This window comes from Gymnoscopelus microlampas (assembly GCF_963454915.1).
Source record: "Gymnoscopelus microlampas genome assembly, chromosome: 22".
Lineage (NCBI taxonomy): Eukaryota > Metazoa > Chordata > Actinopteri > Myctophiformes > Myctophidae > Gymnoscopelus > Gymnoscopelus microlampas.
Window position 1 is genome coordinate 16,277,728 of NC_139959.1, and position 19,865 is coordinate 16,297,592.

At 44.4% G+C, this 19,865-nt stretch overlaps 1 protein-coding gene across 2 annotated transcripts in view; it reads left to right on the top strand.

The window, feature by feature from the left end:
- The first annotated feature begins 3,959 nt into the window (after positions 1–3,959).
- sema5a (sema domain, seven thrombospondin repeats (type 1 and type 1-like), transmembrane domain (TM) and short cytoplasmic domain, (semaphorin) 5A) overlaps positions 3,960–19,865 on the top strand; it is a 162,190-nt gene continuing 146,284 nt past the window's right edge. Inside the window, exons 1-2 of one of the 2 annotated variants that reach the window (XM_084048370.1) lie at positions 3,960–4,486; positions 17,573–17,655. The gene's annotated coding sequence lies outside the window, so the exon portion shown is untranslated. The remainder of the gene's footprint in view (positions 4,487–17,572; positions 17,656–19,865) is intronic. The other variant, XM_084048369.1, reaches the window with a different exon arrangement.

Here is a 19,865-nt window from a genome sequence, read left to right on the forward strand (position 1 = left end):
GAGGAGACTGCATCTATAGCTGTATGAGACCACTGTACTGTATCTAGAAACCACTGTACTGTACTGAATATATTGGAAGTGGTCTGTAGACCACTCTACTGCATCTGTAGACCACTGTAGTGCATCTGTAGACCACTCTACTGTATCTGTAGACCACTCTAGTGCAACTGTAGACCACTCTACTGCATCTGTAGACCACTCTCGTGCATCTGTAGACCACTCTACTGCATCTGTAGACCCCTCTACTGCATCTGTAGACCCCTCTACTGCATCTGTAGACCACTCTACTGCATCTGTAGACCCCTCTACTGCATCTGTAGACCACTCTACTGCATCTGTAGACCCCTCTACTGCATCTGTAGACCACTCTACTGCATCTGTAGACCACTGTAGTGCATCTGTAGACCACTCTACTGCATCTGTAGACCCCTCTACTGCATCTGTAGACCACTCTACTGCATCTGTAGACCACTGTAGTGCATCTGTAGACCCCTCTACTGCATCTGTAGACCACTCTAGTGCATCTGTAGACCCCTCTACTGCATCTGTAGACCACTCTACTGCATCTGTAGACCACTGTAGTGCATCTGTAGACCACTCTACTGCATCTGTAGATCACTCTACTGCATCTGTAGATCACTGTACTGCATCTACCGAGCCTTTGTGGCGACATAGTCATGTTAAATGTGCTTTATATATACATGTTTAAAGCTGTGTTGAGTTGAGATGCAGTATAGTGGTCTATAGATACAGTACAGTGGTCAATGTATGTGGTCTATAAATGCAGTACAATGGTCTATACATGCAGTACAGTAGTTTATAGATTCAGTACAGTGGGATTGGATGCAGCACAGTGGTTTATAGATTCAGTACAGTGGGATATAGATGCAGCACAGTGGTCTAGATGCAATACAGTGGTCTCATATATGCAGTACAGTGGTCTCATGTAGCAATAGATGCAGTACAGTGGTATATATACAATACAGTGGTCTCTAGATACAGTAAAGTGGTCTCATATAGCAATAGATACAGTGCGGTGGTATATATACAATACAGTGGTCTCTAGATACATTAAAGTGGTCTCATATAGCAATAGATACAGTGTGGTGGTCTAGATACAGTACAGTGGTTTCTAGATACAGTACAGTGGTCTCATACAGCTATAGATGCAGTCTCCTCTCCTAGAAGTGGTCTCCTTTTTACAATAGGCAGAAATTACATATTTGTACTGCATGCAAAACACTGCATGGTTCTTGCCCAGAACTGCATGAGATAGGCATACATTTGGCATGTCTGTACAGGAGAGGCTTGTAGGTATCCATGTAACCCATTTTCATTCACATATATTGAGGTGACAGCTCAAGGGACCATTTGGAAAATGGTGATGGTCGTTTTTCCCTCGCCAAAATGTTGTCTTAACTTTGAATCATAGGTATTTAGCCCCCTTCCCGACAAGGTAGCATGACAAGGTTGGTCCCATTGGAAACCTGAGGTTGTCTGGAATCAAATGGTATCTCTATCTTTGGGCTACGTCTAGATTTGAGTGTTCCACAGTCTCCGAAAGACAGTCTCGCCGGCGTTCCAGCCAGCCATCCCGCAGGTCTCATAGGGTTAATAAAACATTGAAAAAAACACACTTGGGACCACTTTTTTTCTTGGGATCATCAAAATCCCAATATTAGAGGTCCTATGGATGCCAAAAATCAAAACTAGAAAAAAAAATAAGCAGTCGCGCGTGGACCCCTCCTGGGCCTCTACTACTTCAGCTTTGATTCCTGAAAAAACTGCTCCACCACCAAATAGGCCACACCCACTTCATCAACTACTTTAATTGGACACAGGTTTGTTTAATTTATAAAAAAAAAGGAGCAGTGTGATGTCCAAAAAGTGTGTTATATAACTTTTAATATGTTGTTGGCTATGAATGAAAATCCGCCTATAGAGCGTGCCAACGACTCGTCACTACGGGGGGTGTGGCATAGTAGCCGCAGACATACTTGAGGGGGGCAATGTTAAGTCAACCTGGTTTTTACCCCTCAAAGATGTCCGCCGCTACCAAAAGACACTTGTTGACGCCCCCTTCAGGATTTTTGGCACGCTCTATAGAGAAAAATAACAACATGTCGTCAAAAAATATAAAAAGCTGCTCCTATGGAAAGTCTATCATATTTTTATTTACTTATATTGGCCCAAAAAACAATTTAGTATAGGTAAGGTTTTGCCAACTTTGTGGTAGCGATATCTCGTCTGGCCCAAGGACTATATCTTGTGTGTGTATTGAAAATAGAATACATAAGTATTGTTATTGTATTTTCATTTTTATTCTCCCCACTGCAGAGAGTGACGCTCTCTGGCATGTAAAACAATACCAAACTTGAAGTAGCATTGCATGGATAGTCTGGATTGGTCTCTCATTTTGTTATGGGTCAGCCCATCAAAATACCAGCAATACCGACAGCGACAGTCAATGAAGTTTCAATAATATGATTTAGAAGGCCATTTGTACTCCACCTGCAGGACAGCTGTGTGCGGCTGGCTGCTGGCTGCCACGTCTCCGCGCAGAACAGAACAGTGATGCTAGTAGTGGAAGGGTAACTGGAAGTCTCGCCCCAACACATAGTCGCCCTGGGGCAAATCCGGCAACCTCGGAACGGTCACTCACCACCTGGTATTCCTAAACGTAACCTCAGTAGTAGACTATGCCTAAACCTATAACCTTATTCCTAAACGTAACCTCAGTAAAACTATGCATAAACCTAACCTTATTCCTAAAAGTAACCTCGGTAAAACTGCCTGAACCCAGTGGTGTGTTCTAGGTTTTTTTCAGAGTGATACGGGATCCCGCATGAGTCTCCTGGTTTTTGACTATGTCTCCTGACACTCTTCTGGATCGTCATTTCTTCTGGTTTTCTACTGGATTTGGTATCAAACTCCCAAAATTCACCAGAACTCATGAAATTACATCTACTATGTTAAAATGTTTCTGGGGAGGACCCCCAGACCCCCCGGTTTGGGGGTGTGGTCAGTGCATGCCATGATACAGAGATATTCACTTTTAAGTAATGAATTAAAGATGGGTCTTACATTGCTTCAGTCATCAAACTTTTTTAATGGATGCAATTGTACCCATTATTTTCCAATGCTAGTAAAGCAAGCCTGATAAAAGTATCAAACTCACAAAATTCACCAAAACACAGGAAATTACATCTATTCTGTTAAAAAAAAAATGGGGAGAGGGCGAGAGGACCCAGGACCCCCAGACCCCCCGCTAGCCACGCCCCCAACCAATGTCCTGGATTCTGACAGTCCAATGTTGGCAGCATTGGCAGCCCTGGATACTCTATGCACAGCAGCCATATTGGAAAGAAATTGGGCCTCTTCTTACTTCCCTCACAGGTGTTACCAATGATACTTATGAAGGGCTCTGTTCCATTCTGGTTATAGGGTGCTGATATCTGCATGTTGGCTCACTAGAAATACTCCATTTTGGTTCCCAAATGGCCCCTTATGCCGGTGGGTGTCTAACTCTGAGAGTGTACAAATGGAACCAAATGCACTCTTACGGGTCCATTTGGTTCCATTTGTACACTCTCAGAGTTATGGGGGTCCTTGAAAATAAGACAACCACTATGCTACACTAAATGGAACAGAGCCTTAATTACTATCATTGGTAACACCTGCGATTTCTGCGAAGGAAGTAAGGAAGGGGCCCTTCCTTACTTCCTTATACAAGAAGAAAATGGGGGCTAGCGTGTTTTGGGGCGAGCGTTCTGGTTACCAGTGGAAGTAGTGGAAGCACAAAGTGCGTTGCTGCGCGCGCGTGTGTGGTGTGCCGTGCGTGTATGTGCGTGGGGGGCGCACGCACTGATTCTCTTGCCAGCAGCAGCAGCAACAAATCCTGCCGCTATGTGCGGCACTGCGCGCAGCACTTGACACATCGCGTCACGCACGTCCACTCCGATAGGATTACGAGTATCCAGCTTTAAAAAAAAAAAAAAAAAAATCTAGCTTTGAATGAATTTAGTTGTGAGAAAGTTATTTTTTTCCCGTGCGCGGCTCGCCTGCTTCTTTCTTTCTTTCTCTCTCTCTTTCTGGCCGCGTCCCTGTCAGACAGCGGCATTGTCTCCGGGGCGCAGCGCGACACTGGCGGTGTCCGGTTTCACATCCAGCGCAGCTGAGGATCTACGCGCACGGCTGACTGACTGACTGGCTGGCTGGCTGCTTGGGGACACAGAGCAGAAATACAGCGCTCCGCAGGGGAGAGGAGACTATAGGGACACACAGGAGAGAGAGATAAATCTCTACGCACTCTGTGAAGGACTGAGGAGTTAACGGACAACAAACGAAAACGAGGATATTTTTTGTTTACCTTCACATTTTGATCACCTTCATTCCTGTTTCTCTGAAGACTCTTTTCTCTCAGTAAAGGGCAAAGACTCGCAGCTTCGTTCCATACTAGATGAACGGGAGTTGGGCACCTCATTTGGTAAGAGACTCATCTTGCATTATTATTAATATACTTACTATCATTATTTTATTATACTAAAATAATAACGATAAAACACACTACAGACCGTGGACTGTAGTGTGTTATTAGCATTGTTATTTTAGTGTGCATCCTTAAGACTAGGCTATTCGTTCGTTTCCAGTGTCAGAATGTTTGGTTCGTCAAGAAAGGATTATCACACAATGTCTAAACTATGCCCACCGCCCCCCCCCCCCCCCCCCCCCGGGGGGAAATTACACTACGCATAATAACGTTGTTGAAAATGGCTAAAATCATGTTTGGTTTAAAGTTCTACCACGTTCTTCAAGTTTTTGCCTGGTAATGTTTTGCAATGTTATGCCACTTGGTGGGGCTGGTAACGTTACAGAGCGTGGCCATCGCCAGTCTTCTAGGCTATTATTTTCCATTAAATTCTATGTCGAGGCTATTTGGATGTAGACCTATTTATTTCTGTTTGAATAGCCTAATCTCATGATGTTTAAACTTATGCTATTTGGCCGTCTCTCTTTGGATATGGCAGTGACATTAATTATTCGATGGCAGCAGGTGTATAAGCCAATGCTTTTAGAAGAGGGTAGGACTTTAAACAATACTTTCTATTCCTTAGATATGGAACTGGTTAGCCCCTTTTGGAACTCTGCATACCTTTTTTTGTATTTGGGATACTGTCATCCCACATAGAAAAAATCTATACAGGGTTCTGAACTTCCGAAAGGGGCTAGGAACTTGGTGACAGGATCTCCCCCCTCAAGTTTAGTGAGAAGTGTGCAGTAGAGACAGCAGTATTTCCCCCAATTTAGTGGAATTCACATAGGCTGTCCCAAAACAAAATCTTCTTGCAAAAGGTTTAGATATTTGAGCTAAACCTGCAGGCTTTTAGTTTATGAACTCTCCAGCCCCTGCTAAATAGTCCAATGATTCTACATTGGTGTCAATTTTACTCTGCAGACCTGCTCTGAAAGGGGTAATTTTATGAGTAGAAAAAATGTCAAACAAACTTTTGCTGTCCTATGCAAAGCACAAGGACACATTGTTACACTACACAGTAGCGAATTGTAAAACCTGGCCGCCAATAAGCAGCTGAGAAAAATAAAAGAAATGTGAAAATCTTGTGATTGTGGTGGAAAAACAACCTGACAGCGATATGATGAAAGCCACACATCTAATTACACTACAGGACCTGACTTTGCAGCTGAACTCAAATGCTTCATGGCCCCTGCGCTTGCCTTGGCATAAGTTCCTAATTGGCCCCCACACAGTATGAGCTTTGATGAATGCTGTTCACCATGCCTTGATGTGTTGATTAGTGTGTCATTAACCCAACATAATTGTTCCTTAGGTCAGTCCATTGTTACTATTAAGCAGTGTTTTTTGAGGCAATCATTCAAGGAGCTTTTTTTTTTTACTATGTATATGCAAATTTACAGCCAATACAGCATACAGCATTGAAAGCGGAGTCTCTGTTGTGTGTCATTGGTATTCATACAGACTTGTGGTTGTTTTGTTCTTCTTGGTATGGCTTTCACGACTTGAAAGCAGCATTGTGATAAACACTGCCAGCCTCTTCTGATCTTGTGGCCTCAAACCCGTCGTCAGGTTGCTGTGGCTGTGAAATCCTGCAATGCCACACACACAATAATGGGGGGAATACGATATCCATATATCCTGATTGTAGAGCTATTTCAGAATCACAGAGTTCACCCCTTTATTAGGCTGCAATGCTAATAACCCTGAGGATGAGACGGAGATGTTGGAATAAAAGGACGGAAGAGAAATAAGACATGTTTGGAGGGGGAAGATGATTAGAAAGTGCTGAATTGAGAACAGATCTGACATGATACCCTTTTGGCAAAGTTGCAGATTTATATTGCAGCTGAACTACTTTGGGGCATACGGAAACTTTTGCTCCTACTCGTCCCCTCCCTCGGAAGAGCAGCATATGATTAGTGTGTGATTGATATTTTGCCGCCTTGGGAATTTGCCCCACGTGGTGACAAGGAACACCAGCACAAAACATAGCAATTAGTCCCAGGCTGAAGAATCCCAGAATGAAAGTGACCCTGGTGCCCCCCTGCCATCAGTGCCATGCCACACGGTCACTATGGAAACACATTGAGTGACGAGGCCATTGTTGACCAGCTTTGTGATTCTGCATCTCTCTGAGGTTGAATGCTTAACGCGCTGAAAGGCATTATCATGCATGCGTGTGTGTGAACTGAACTGACTTTACCCTCTGGCCTGCCGCGCTCTAAACGGACCTCTTGGTTACTCATTCATCTGACACAAGCAAGAAGGCAGTTTGCCCTCCGTAGACAAAACCTCACACAAGATCATAGAATTCATTGCTGTGCGCCGCTTGGAAACCAAATTTATACACGCTCTCTTACGGCTGGTTCGTTAGTGAAGTGGTTTGCTCTTCTTCCCAGCTGTGTTTTGTCCTCCGCCCGCCACCACCAGCTATTTATACATTGCAAACAACTTTTCCATTATCTCGTCCCCCCTCCCCTTGCTCTCTTGCCACTTCTGATTTGAAGGCCCTAATAGCCCCAGAGTGTCCTCCCACAAGCTGAAGGCCACCCGCCATAGTGTTTATATTGTTTTTAGCATCGTTTAGGGAGTAGCGAATAGCGAGTATATGGGCCGAGAGAGGGAGGTTTTCTGGGCTGGCCGACTTCACTGACCTTTACTGTAACTAGCCCTTATTTTATCTTTGCCCGAGAGGGAAAGTTGTCAGGGTTGAAGTAGGTATGTGTGCCTGTCTTCTCATCCCCTTTTCTTCCTCCTCCTTCTGGGTGATTTACCATGATGGCAGCTACGTTGCTATAGCTACCTTCTCAGTTTCCAGGAGTTCACCAGAGTTTCTGTCAATCACACAGGGAACGTGAAATGTTGGCAAAATGAACCTTTATCAGCAGAAGCCAAAGTGTCGAGATGGTTGCTATAGTGATGGGCAGTAGTTCCAGTCCAGTATGTCGAGTGTACAAGCCTTTTGTCTTCTGTTGTGGATTCTAGTGTTCATTTCATTGTGACGCTGTGCTGTTGTCACGCTGAGCGAACTGAGTTTCAGTCTTTTCACTAAAGGTTGATTCTGGCGGTTTTCTCCGCCTGGAGAGCTGCTGTGTTGTTTCAGAATGTACACAATCATGTAGTAAAATCATACTGCGGACTGAAAGAGACGAAATGAAGCAAGCAAACACAAAATGCATGCAGACATCCATGTGTACACACACACGCACGCACGCACGCACGCACGCACGCACGCACACACACACACACACACACACACACACACACACACACACACACACACACACACACACACACACACACACACACACACACACACACACACACACACACACACACACACACACACACACACACACAAATGCACGGTAGTCGTAAAGCGAGCACTGGAGGCAGTGGTAATTTCACACTGCATGCTAAACCGGAGGGGGGACAGGGGCAGGTGTAGAAATGAGGCATTTGGAATGATTTCAGTACACAGCTGAGTAGCAAAGCGGAGGGTGTGATTTTGGATACCTCATTATTTCCGTCGCTGTTTGACTACTAGAATGAAAAATGTCTGGGTTTTGGGTTTTCGTGTCCACACATCAAGTAGAATTAGATCCACTGTACTGCCACCAGGGCTTTGTTACCAGTGCGGACACAGTACATTAGCTCTGTCCCTCGAGCCACCAGTGCTTCCCAAACGGTGTGCTAAGGCACACTGGTGTGCCGTGAGACAAGTCCATGTGTGGATTTTGTGACAACCACACATTATTATTGCAGTATCAATATACAACTATATTAAATGTTGTGAATTATTGTATATACTTTTTATTTACTATATCTAAAAGAAATTGCACCCATTTCCCAAAACGGAGGCAAATACACCCTCTATAATATCCTTTCAACCTGGCATCCTAATTTTGGGCATGTAATTTGATGGGAAATTGTTAAATTCCAGCCTGAAAACCTGCTCCAATAGCTAGCAGCACAATCTGTCTTCAAACCGTGATGGCTGTACACAAGGAAAGGAGGAAGAAGACTATTTGGGTCATCGCTGAATAATCCCCAAAAGCCGCTTTCTCAGTTGAGATCATGTCGGGGGTGGGTCGGTGGTGGTATTATTATTTTTTGATTGATTGAATACTTAATTTGGCAGAAATGTAAACAGCACGTGGTACAGTCAGCCATTAAGGCTAAAAGGATAACACAAAAAAGTTCTGGGGACTTGTTTCCATTGTGGTCAATTCATCAACATAGCATAGAAAATTAACACAATGATACATGTCATCAACAAATACACTAACACTATTAAGTGCCAACATTGCCAACATTTCACAAAGGAGAAAAAGGAAAAACAGTGGCAGTGGAAGATGCCTCCTTGGGAATGGGAATTTACATCTACCTCCCCTTGTGATCTCCTGATACAGTAGATGTTTTTTCAGGCCAGTTTTGAAAGAAATCAGTGATTCGCATCCTTAAATGGATGGTGTCAGAGTAGTAGAATGAGAACTTTAGTGTTGTAGCTGTGGCTGTCACTCACCTTGGAGAAGTAGTTCGACATGTATGAGGGTATTGAGGGCACTGTCCCTTTGGCTATCTTAAATACCAATCCCATTGATATTTGCTTAACCCTGTCTTCTACCCTGATTCATCCCAAACTAGCAAAGTGTGTTGGAATTAGGTGGGTCATGGGCTTAAGGCCGAGAAGTAGTCGTATCAGTTTGTTTTTGGAGGTCTGAAGCTTAGTTTTTAGTGACAGTGAGATGTTGGAGAACCAAGAGGTGCAAGCATTATCAAAATGGCATTGAATGAGGGCTCCAGCTAGAGTCTTGAGAGCACTTGTGTTGACAAGAGAGGAAATGTGGGGTTGAAAGGTTTTATAGAGATGAATCCAAACATTGTAATCCGCTCCAACAGAAGTTGTTATTGTAGTAAAAGATTTGGATCTGGGTAATGTCCTACTTTTCTCCTACGCTTACAAGTTGTTGTGAGGCTGCCACACAGGAAAATACGTTTTTGCTGTGTGGGGAATTTTGGGCCAAGGGACGGATGGAGAGTGGTGGTGTTGTGCAGAAAGAAAAGAAGATGGAGAAGAGAGTAGAAATGCAAGAAGACAGAATATTAAAGGGAGGGGAAATGAGAGTCACAAATTACGGAGGAAAATAGAACAAAGGGGAGAAGAGGTGGTGAGGAAGGACGCAAGGAGTGAATGAGGGAGGAGAGAGGAAGAGAGAGGAAGAACGGAAGATTTACAGGATGAGAGAAATAGGCCTGAGAGAGAGCTTTTTAAAATGCTTTCAAAAGCTTGAAAAGAAAGAGAGAACACGGGAAGCTTTGCTGGTCTTTTGTTTATTGACTGATTGCGTGCCGGAGGGCCATCTGAAAGGTGAAATGAGTGATGGATCATAATCGCACACACACACACACACACACACACACACACACACACACACACACACACACACACACACACACACACACACACACACACACACACACACACACACACGTTGCATTACTATACTTGTGAGGACATCAACATTTTAGGAAGCCGATTTTATGATTGATTTATGATTTTCTGGGGTCATTCTTAACCGCAAGTCTAAAGCCGAAAAATAGCAGATCTACAAGCTCACAACGTGTCGCAGCGCGACACGTTGTGAGCTTGTAGATCGGCTATTTTCCGGTGTTTGACATCGCCGCACAACTAAGTATGAAATAGGGGAAAATCTAACCCCAAGCCCCTAAACCTAACCCTTTTTCTAATTGTAAACGTATCTCAAAAAATATTTTGTTCAACCATAAAATAACAATTTCTCTTGTGAGGACCAAGAAAATGGTCCTCAGAACATCTATTTCTCATATTCTACTATACTTGTGGGGACGTTTGGTCCTCACAATTATAGTAATACAAACACACACACACACACACACACACACACTCTCTCTCTCTCTCGGCTGTCACCCAACTGTAATTCTCAGCAAGATGGATGACTGAGAGGCGTGAATGAGAGCATCATTTGATCGCTGTGCTCAAGTCGTATATTTCTGGCCGTATAGGAGTGTCTTCTTGCAGGCTGCAGCATGTGCTTCCAAAGTGGCAGAGCCACCAGACTCCCCGCTGTGAGACTTTGACACAGTGTTACCCAACTACACAATTCAGTTAGGTGCATCACACATTTATTAACCACTTAAACCCTATATTCCTTGTTGCCCGGGTCCCCAAAGGGGTGTATACTTGGTCCCTTCCTTTATTGCATCTACGCCAAATCTCTGAAGCCGATCTACAAGCTCACAATGTTTCGCAATGTATTTTGAGCTTGTAGATCTGCTATTTGTGACAAATGTTATGTTTGCCTAATATAATATAACATGCCCAGAATAGGGATGCTAGGGTTCATATTGCTAAGGCGCGTCGCGCGTGCGTGCGTAAGTTATACATATATATTTTTTAAAGATTTGTTTTGGTGACATTGTATGTTTTATTTAACCACTTAAGCTGTTCTAGCCCCTAAATTGAATATAGATTTCCAGAGACTTATCAGTGGTCAGAGATCTCTGATGATCGCTTGGCTACTGTACGTGAGACTACTTAAGACCTATATACTGTACTTCGTGGTTATTATTAATAACAAGTGGATTGGAACTTGTGGCACAAGTGCACCACCAGGCACCCATATGCGTGTATTGTGACTCTTTCCGTGCCAATATTTGTGGGCTCCCAATGCATATGCATGAATGCTATTTTGCTATGTTTTATGCAGTAGTTTTCATATCAGCAGAATAGTGGGATATAAATGGGTCAGATTGCGTGTTTAGACTTAATGAATTTCGGGCATGTCTTGGTACAACATGTCGTTCTTTTGATGCAATGTGTTTACTGCCACAGAGCCACGCTACATGGATCATATTGCTGCAAACTAAGTAAATAAATATGTGAAATCCTTTAATCTCTGGCAACTGAAAACACTTATCTCCACTTTGAAATTGTTCAAAGTGGCAGTGGGCTAATTGGTGCAATAGTTATCTTCTCCCCCCAAAGAAACATTACTCCCCGCAGGCATATCGGGGTGGATTAGGGATCCTCGCTGATTGAATATGAAGCATATATTTAGAAAAGCATAGTATATTCATCTAATCCGACCTTGTATGAAAGTCTGCGATAGCATCTACAAAGATAAACCACTTGTTGTTTTGGCCGCGCATGAAAAATGGGAACGGAACGGAGATGTGGAATCAGATTGAAGGGGAGATATAGGGTGAGGGAGTGAGAGACGGAGACAGACAAGAGACAGACAGGCAGACAGAAACGGGAGATTGGGCGGTGCAGATAAAGGTGAAGAGACAATAACTAAAGTTTCCCAGACAGAAGGTGGGGGGGTGGGAGGTGGGGTGTGAGGGGCTGGGAGCTATTCTTTCAGAAAAAGAAAAAGTAAGACAGATGTGGAGAGAATAAGGAGGAAGACACAGGGAGATGGAGGGGAGGGGGTGATAGAGCGATAGAAAGGCGCGCAGATAGGCTGGCAGCCCTGCATGGCGGCCATGAGCGAGATTGTTAAATATACATGGAGGAGTTTCTCCCCAGAGGCGGTGGCCTGGTCGGTCCCTTGATGCAGCTTCCTATGGACTTCATCCGTCAATGCCGCTGAGAGAGGGGGGGTTGGTGGGGGTGTGTGTGTGTGTGTGTGTGTGTGGGGGGGGCGGGGGGGTTGATCAAGGAGAGCAGTGGAAGGGCAAGAGAGAGAGCGACAGGGAAATCGCAAGGGAGGGAACGAAAGACGGACCGGGATTTGATGGATTGAGCGAAAGACAACAAGGAGATATGGGAGGAAGAGAGACAAGGAGAAATGGCAAAGAAAGGTGGAGGAAGGGAGAGAATGAAAGAGAGATAGTTAGTTAGTTATTGAAGCGAAAACACACGAAGGCAGAGAGTGAGTGAGGCAGTCTGAGGCAGCGAGGGATGATGGAGTGAGAGAAAGGAGGAGAGAGTGTAACACACGACTCATGCCCTTCATTTGCCTGTCTAAACTGTGTGTATGTGTGTACCTGTGTGTGTGTGTGTGTGTGTGTGTGTGTGTGTGTGTAGCCTCCTCGGTCTTCGACACAATGCTCCCTCAGTTCTAAAAGGTGAAACCACATCCAGGATGTGTGGTCTGCTCTCTCTACCCAACACAACACAACACTGTGTGTCTGTTTGTGTTCATGCTTGGACAAACCAATCCTGACAGAAGAATGAATGAGCCCCTCAGTGTCTGTGGCGAAGACATCGCCTTGTCGACCGCACCTCCGCGCCCGGCCCGCCCGCACGCCCGCCCACCTTGCGCGTCCGTGACACCGCAAGCTCTGTGCGCGTGAGAAGACCTGGTCATTCAGAGGTGAAGTGCTGTCGTGTCAGCGTATAGGGGCTTCAGGTTTCACGGGGGACGTCCTTGTTGTGGAAAAATTTAAGCGCCTGATGCGTCTATTAAAAGTCGTGCCAGGTATTGTGGATGCTGAGATGTACAGGAGGTATCAGTTACCGTAAAAAAAAAAGAAAAGAAATTCTAGAGTTATTGCGAGGAGTGTCCTTGTTTTTTTCACACAGACACTGTAGGTTGGCTTTAATACAGTGGTCTGATTATATTGCTGTTCGTGAAACAAGAGAATGTCTATTCTCCTCCACCCATTGTGTTATTAAACTCCCCCGAGAAGTGAGTTGTGCTGGAGAGAGCTGACGCTCTGTATAGCGCTCCTCCTTCCTCCGTGTTGCCCAGGTGGGACTGAAGGGGTTGTGGGACTTCTTTAAAGATTCTCTGTGAAGCGCTGTTTTTTTCCCCTGGCTCTGGTGCTGCACATTGTATGTTGTTTTTTTAGTTTTTTGCTAGACCCAAGAAAGAGACATATTGTCGCTGTCGGGTGGAAACCTGTGTTCCTGTGGATCACAACACATTGTGATGTGATGCGTTGTGAGCTTATAGATCTGCTATTTTTGCTACTTTTGCATGACACTCTTGTACAATGAAGTAGGGCATTAATGAATGAAAAAAAGAAAGAAATATGGAATATGGAAATATGGATATACAAGTTTTTTTTCTGACAGCGATGACGCACGCACGCACGCACGCACGCACGCACGCACGCACGCACGCACGCACACACACACACACACACACATTCAAACACAAAACTGTACTAACCTGCAGGGTACTACCGCATGTAACTCGGTACAATGCGCCATTGGTTTTCTTGACACCTGGACAGGCATCAATCCCAATCACCCCCCGCCACCCAGCCCCCTTTTGTACATCCCTGGCAACAGACGATCCTGGCAGACATGTGACTGAAACACTAGAGAGAGATGGTGAGGGAGAGAGGGACGTGTAGACAATACAGAGTCAGAGATCTGGATATTGACACATGGATCCACAACAGTACAGAAGAAAAGGAGAGAGAGAGACACACAGACAGACAGACAGATAGATAGACAGACAGACAGACACACACAGACACAGAGAGAGAGAGAGAGAGAGAGAGAGAGAGAGAGAGAGAGAGCGGTCCAATGGGGGGTACTCTTCATAATACGTGGCCTGTATGTAGATGAAGAATATTTATAGTGGTGTGGTGTCTTTCACATGCAGCTCTGTTTTCATGGGTGTGTGTGCAGGCCTCCAGAGGTCAGCAGGCTGTCTCAGAATGGCTGGAAGAACTGGCTCCAGTTTCAGAGGGTGGCTTTCCCAGAGTTCAATTCTCTCTCTCTCTCTCTCTCTCTCTCTCTCTCTCTCTCTCTCTCTCTCTCTCTCTCTCTCTCTCTCTCTCTCTCTCTCTCTCTCTCTCTCTCTCTCTCTCTCTCTCTCTCTCTCTCTCTCTCTCTCTCTCTCTCTCTCTCTCTGCATTCTGCCAATGTGAGACGGACAAATACTGACCCCCTTCTTCCCCTTCCCGTTGACCTCAGCTAGACCTGACCTAACCTTTAACTTGACACTGACTCCTCTGCTGGCCACATGGATAAGCAGGTTGGCAAAGGTTGGCTTGATCTCAGCAGGAGCACAAGAGAAAGATATTCAAATAAAAATAAAGAACAAAAATAATAATACATTAAACAACTAGCATTTCATCAGAAATGGACAGTAACGTAGGACAGGTGATCTGTTTGGACTGAACGGACCGCAGTGCCCTGAAGTCAGATGTAGGATGAACTCCTACATGCAGGAGGATGAAGTTCATATCGACCTGAGGCCATGTTCTCTCCCTACGAACACAAGGCTTTGTTTGCTGTTTGTGTGCACCGGTTGTTGTCGCTAAAAATACACCCCCTCACCCCGGCCCTCGCATGCACTGCCCGCCTGAAGAATAGACCTGTGCCCTTCTGAAGCAAAGCCGTATGTACTTTGTCCAATGGCTGAGGGCAAGAATGGAAGTAGTTGGTTTATTTCTCTCCTTTGGATTAACATATAAATGTATTACACAGCTTGGCTGAATGCGCAATTGTGATTGGTCAATAAAAGAATTCAGTAGTTTGTTATTTCTTTATAACAGACCACTGCTATGAAGAACAGAACAGACTGTTGCTATGGACGGCGAGTGCGCACCTCAATCAATCAATCAATCCACGGTGCTTGGATTTTGCCGTATTCAACAGTACACAAAATAATGTTTTTGAAAACATTTTAGGTTGAGAAATAGGCAGTTCAGAAGGAAGCACGCACATCCAGTAGAAAATGTATTAATAAGTTAGCACACTGTTTCGACCGCAAAGGGTCTTCATCAGGTCTCAAGATAAATAGGGAGTAACATAATATTGATTCATAATTGAGCAACACTTCCTACCAGTGTTTTGCTAGCCGACCTGGCATAATTTAATGGCTGTTTTCTTTACTGTAAGCAATTAAATCCTTTTACAATCATTGAAATCATTTTGTTGATATATGTCATCATTTTATTCATTTATTATGTAGCCGTTTAATGAGCAGATAATGAACGGTGAGCAGGTCATTGTTGAGAAATACGAATCAGAATCAGTTTTATTTGTCACATCACAGTTTTACAGAAGAAAGCAGTGGGTGAAATTATTTTTTATCCGTGTGCGCTCCATCTTTTTGTAGTATTCTGTGAGAAGAGAGAGGATAGAGGTAGAGTGAGAGCAATAGGAAAGAGATAGAAAACAGATTAAATAGAACAAATAAAGATACAGATAGCCTATATGAAAGCAGGTATTCGGAATGTATTTTTTTTTATCATGTTACTTTGAAACATTATCAGGTGAACAAAAGTAGCTGCAGGTACAATGTTTCTTAAGACCAGTTGTTTCAAAGACCAGTTTGTTGGAAATGTGAAAAACATATTTCACATGGTTACAAACCACCTCAGGCAGGTGGTGTTGATGTCTTGTTCAACAGCCAGTTAGAAACTGTTCAGAAATCGAGTGTTCAGGCATTTGATACTGCAATGGAGCTTGCCCGGCCGGTGTCGCAGTAATGGCATGAACAGATTGTGGCTGGGTTGGTAATTGTCCTTGATGATACGTTGACCTTTGATCATGCACCGCCTCGCTTACAATTCCTGAACGAAGGACAGCTCACCCCAACAGGGTGTTTAGACCCTGACGCGAAGCGAGACTTGACTTGGAAGAGCGCATATGGGTGGATGATAAGGTTAAGGTTACAACAAGCGAGTTGGGGAATCTTCGTTGCTTCAAAAACTGTTGTTGTACAAGAGAGAGGCATGCTAGCTAAATGCTATAATAGCATCCAAGACACTGGAAGGTTTGTTTCATTTGGCGGTCAGGAAAGATAGGCCTGTGGTTCTTTTGGTGCATTGTTTGCATATATCTTTATAAAGTGACTTTACAGGTCTGAGAGGAGGCATCCGTTCAGAATATTTTAACCCCTCTATCTAAACCCCATCTATCTCCTCCATCACTGTCCTCTTTCTGCTGTGAAAACCATGAATGGGCCCCTGTGAGGTGGTATGTTGGGGTGACAGGGTACTAGCTGCTGTTTATAGGTATGGAATAACAGCCATGTGGCAGCTCTCTCCATCTCACAATGAGATGTTCCCTGTAACCTGTCATCATCATCAATGGGGTCCCACACCCACACAGACTCCCACTCAGCCTTGGGGACCCCAATTACAGCCCCACTCCAACAAATATAGCTTTCTTTTTGGCCTGAGTCCCAAAGGAAAAATAAATAAATGAAAGAGCCATTCACCCTTTTGAGTAATTGATAGCCGTGTGTGTGTGTGTGTGTGTGTGTGCGTGTGTGTGTGTGTGTGTGTGTGTGTGTGTGTGTGTGTGTGTGTGTGTGTGTGTGTGTGTGTGTGTGTGTGTGTGTGTGTGTGTGTGTGTGTGTGTGTGTGTGTGTGTGTGTGTGTGTGTGTGTGTGTGTGTGTGTGCGTGCGTGCGTTGATATCTCTTCTCAGATATGTTTTTTTTGTCAGTGGAAGTAATTATTGTAATTTGGCAGGTTTCCCACTCAAATCGTTTCTTCTCACCACTGTGACTGTTATTCCTTTGTGCTCCTCACACTTTGTTGATCACACTGCTATTCCTCTCACTGTGTGAGTCTGCGACATTCAGACACATCCCGCTGAACTCTTGAGATGGAATTAATTGCTTTTTTTTTTTAAATGAAGCTACAAAATACAGTCACTTGACTGAGGATTTGGGGGAAGAAAAATAAAAAATAAAATGTAAAATCCTGAGTGTTCATTTAATGCTGAGAGTGTAGAAATGGAACCTTGCGGGTTAATTTCGGGCCTTTGTGAGAAACCTTACCTTCTGTGTGTAGACAGTTGATTAATCATTGAAAAAAAACATGTGCACACAAAGACATACAGAATGCTCTCTCTTTTCATTCTCTTTCTCTACCACTCTCTCTCTCTCTGCATCTCTCACACACACGCACACTCGCACGCACATGCGCGGTGTGCGCACACACACGCACACACACGTACACACACACTTAATCTAGCTACCTCACCCAGCTACTGCACTGAGCTCCTAATCCCATATTTGCAAGGTGGTAACCTGAAGGTCCTCTGATACGGCTCTAATGGTTGTACCTTAATCTATAGGTTGGTGACCAAGGGTGACCTTTGCTATCGAGTCCCCAAGACTCTGGAACAGCCTGCCTGAGGACCACAGGCTAGCTAGCTCAGTAAGCACTTTTAAATCTCTTTTTAAAACCATTTATATAAAAACGCCATTCTAATTTCTTAAGCCAGCAGCTTGGTATAATTCCAGTTCCGTGATTGCTGCTTGTTTATAATTGTTTTCCCTTAGTGTTTTGGTGCTGGTTATTGATGTTTGCTGTGAATTTGCATTATGTTTCGTTTCACTTAATTTTATCTATATTTAATTTCATTTTACTTGTACAAGCACTTTGTAACCTTGTTATGTAAGGTGCTGTTTGTGTGATGTGCCTTCGTCCCAAAGCAGCCACAGCCAACAGAAACTACCTAAGGAACGATTAGCAATGCTGTTCTGTTGTTTCTGTCTGAGCAATCAGACCACACTGTGGGGTTGCAATGCAATGTCTACGTCTGGTTCCACTCATGCGTTGTCACAGGCACGTGTGTGCACACTCACACACAGGGGCACTCATCCACGCTTATGCAGTCCTCAGTGGCACACACGGTGCAAATTGTTTAAGTTGTGACTTTTTAAAATCACCCGCACATGATGCAGATAGTGTGCAGATAACACACTCGCATTTTGTTGAACATGCTCATTCTCACAAAAGGAAGCAACTGGATACGTTTGGATATGCCCTCTGCTATCAGAAAAAGAGTTCAGATTCGTGTGCATGTCCCGGGCGAGTTGGGAGGTTGAGACAGAGCAGAGCTATGCACACCTGGAGACCACATGTGGACCACTCTTGCTGCCTCCACCGATGTCGCTGCTGGAAAAATCCATCGTCATCATTATGGCAAAGGGTGGAGGGGCTCATTAAGGCCATTATTTATGTGCTTGCTGCTGTTTTATCACCCCCAGACACAGTCACAATGGAGACTCCTACACCCGCAGCCCCTGAAGAATAACTTATTGTATGGGCTAAGGGGCACCGTCTAATAGAAAAACCGCAGACACTAACAGTCTGGGGCCAAGCGTGAAAAAATGCGCGAAAAAAAAAGAAAAAGTCTCACCTTTTGTGGGGGGTGGTAAATGTTTTTCCTTCCTGGCTCGTTTATACCTGGTGCTGTGTGAGTTTATTTAAACGTTGCACTCAGAATGAACCTTCCCTTCCAAATTTGCCCAATTTGGAAGTGTAATGCTTGAGGTAGCCGAGGGAGGTTTTACAGGCAATTTGCCCTTTACAATGGCTGCTTTTCGGTTGGTAAGCCAGGATAGAGTCCTGTCTTAAATACTGCAGAAAGCTCCCTCTCATCCAATTTGTGGGTCGTTTCTTTCACAACACTTCCAAGGCAGTAACATTTGCAGTTTTTGCATTTTACCAGTCAGGCTTTGGACTCGGGTCAACCCGTTCTATCATCATTCCAGTGAACCAGCGGATGATTAGAGTTGTATTACTGCAGGCAGCTAAAATGCAATCTAGAAATAAGCACATAAACGTTGTTCAGATAATCTAAAAGAAATGGGGAGGTTGAAATAGAAATGACTCTTTCAGACCGCTGTGTTTCCACTCTGTAACGTAATGCTTATGCGTATACTATGCATACGCATGCCTAAAATGCTATTTTCTAAAAACTCTTGAAACAATTAGATTTATTTTTGATACATTTTAACCACACACATCTTGTATGGGGGTCCCTGGCACAAAACATTTTCAAATGGGGTAAGTGGGCAAATACATTAACATTAATTTGGGGGTCCCTGACATGAAAAGGTTTGAGAACCGCACTGCTTCAAACAGAGCTGCGTTGTGCAGCCCCTGAAGCTGTGGCCTCTGAGAATAGCCCATTAGAGTCAAGTCAGCTCCCTGGGCACCGTGGCCCCAGGCTGTGGCCCCTGGTGTTTCCTCTCCTGCGAGCAAAGGGTGGAGAACTGTTGCTTTTCCAGCTGTGTCTGGCCACCTCAACATGAATCTGTTCTCCCTGTTGTTTTTTCTGTCCTTATTCAATTACCTCTGTGGGACCACTCTGCTGACACACACGCACACGCACAGGCACAGGCACACACACACACACACACACACACACACACACACACACACACACACACACACACACACACACACACACACACACACACACACACACACACACACACACACACACACACACACACACACACACACACACACACACACACACACACACACACACACACACACAGTGGAGAAAGAGAGAGGACGGCTCAGTGTTATGACACGTGGTGTGTGGTATTTATGGACATCCCAGGTGCTGG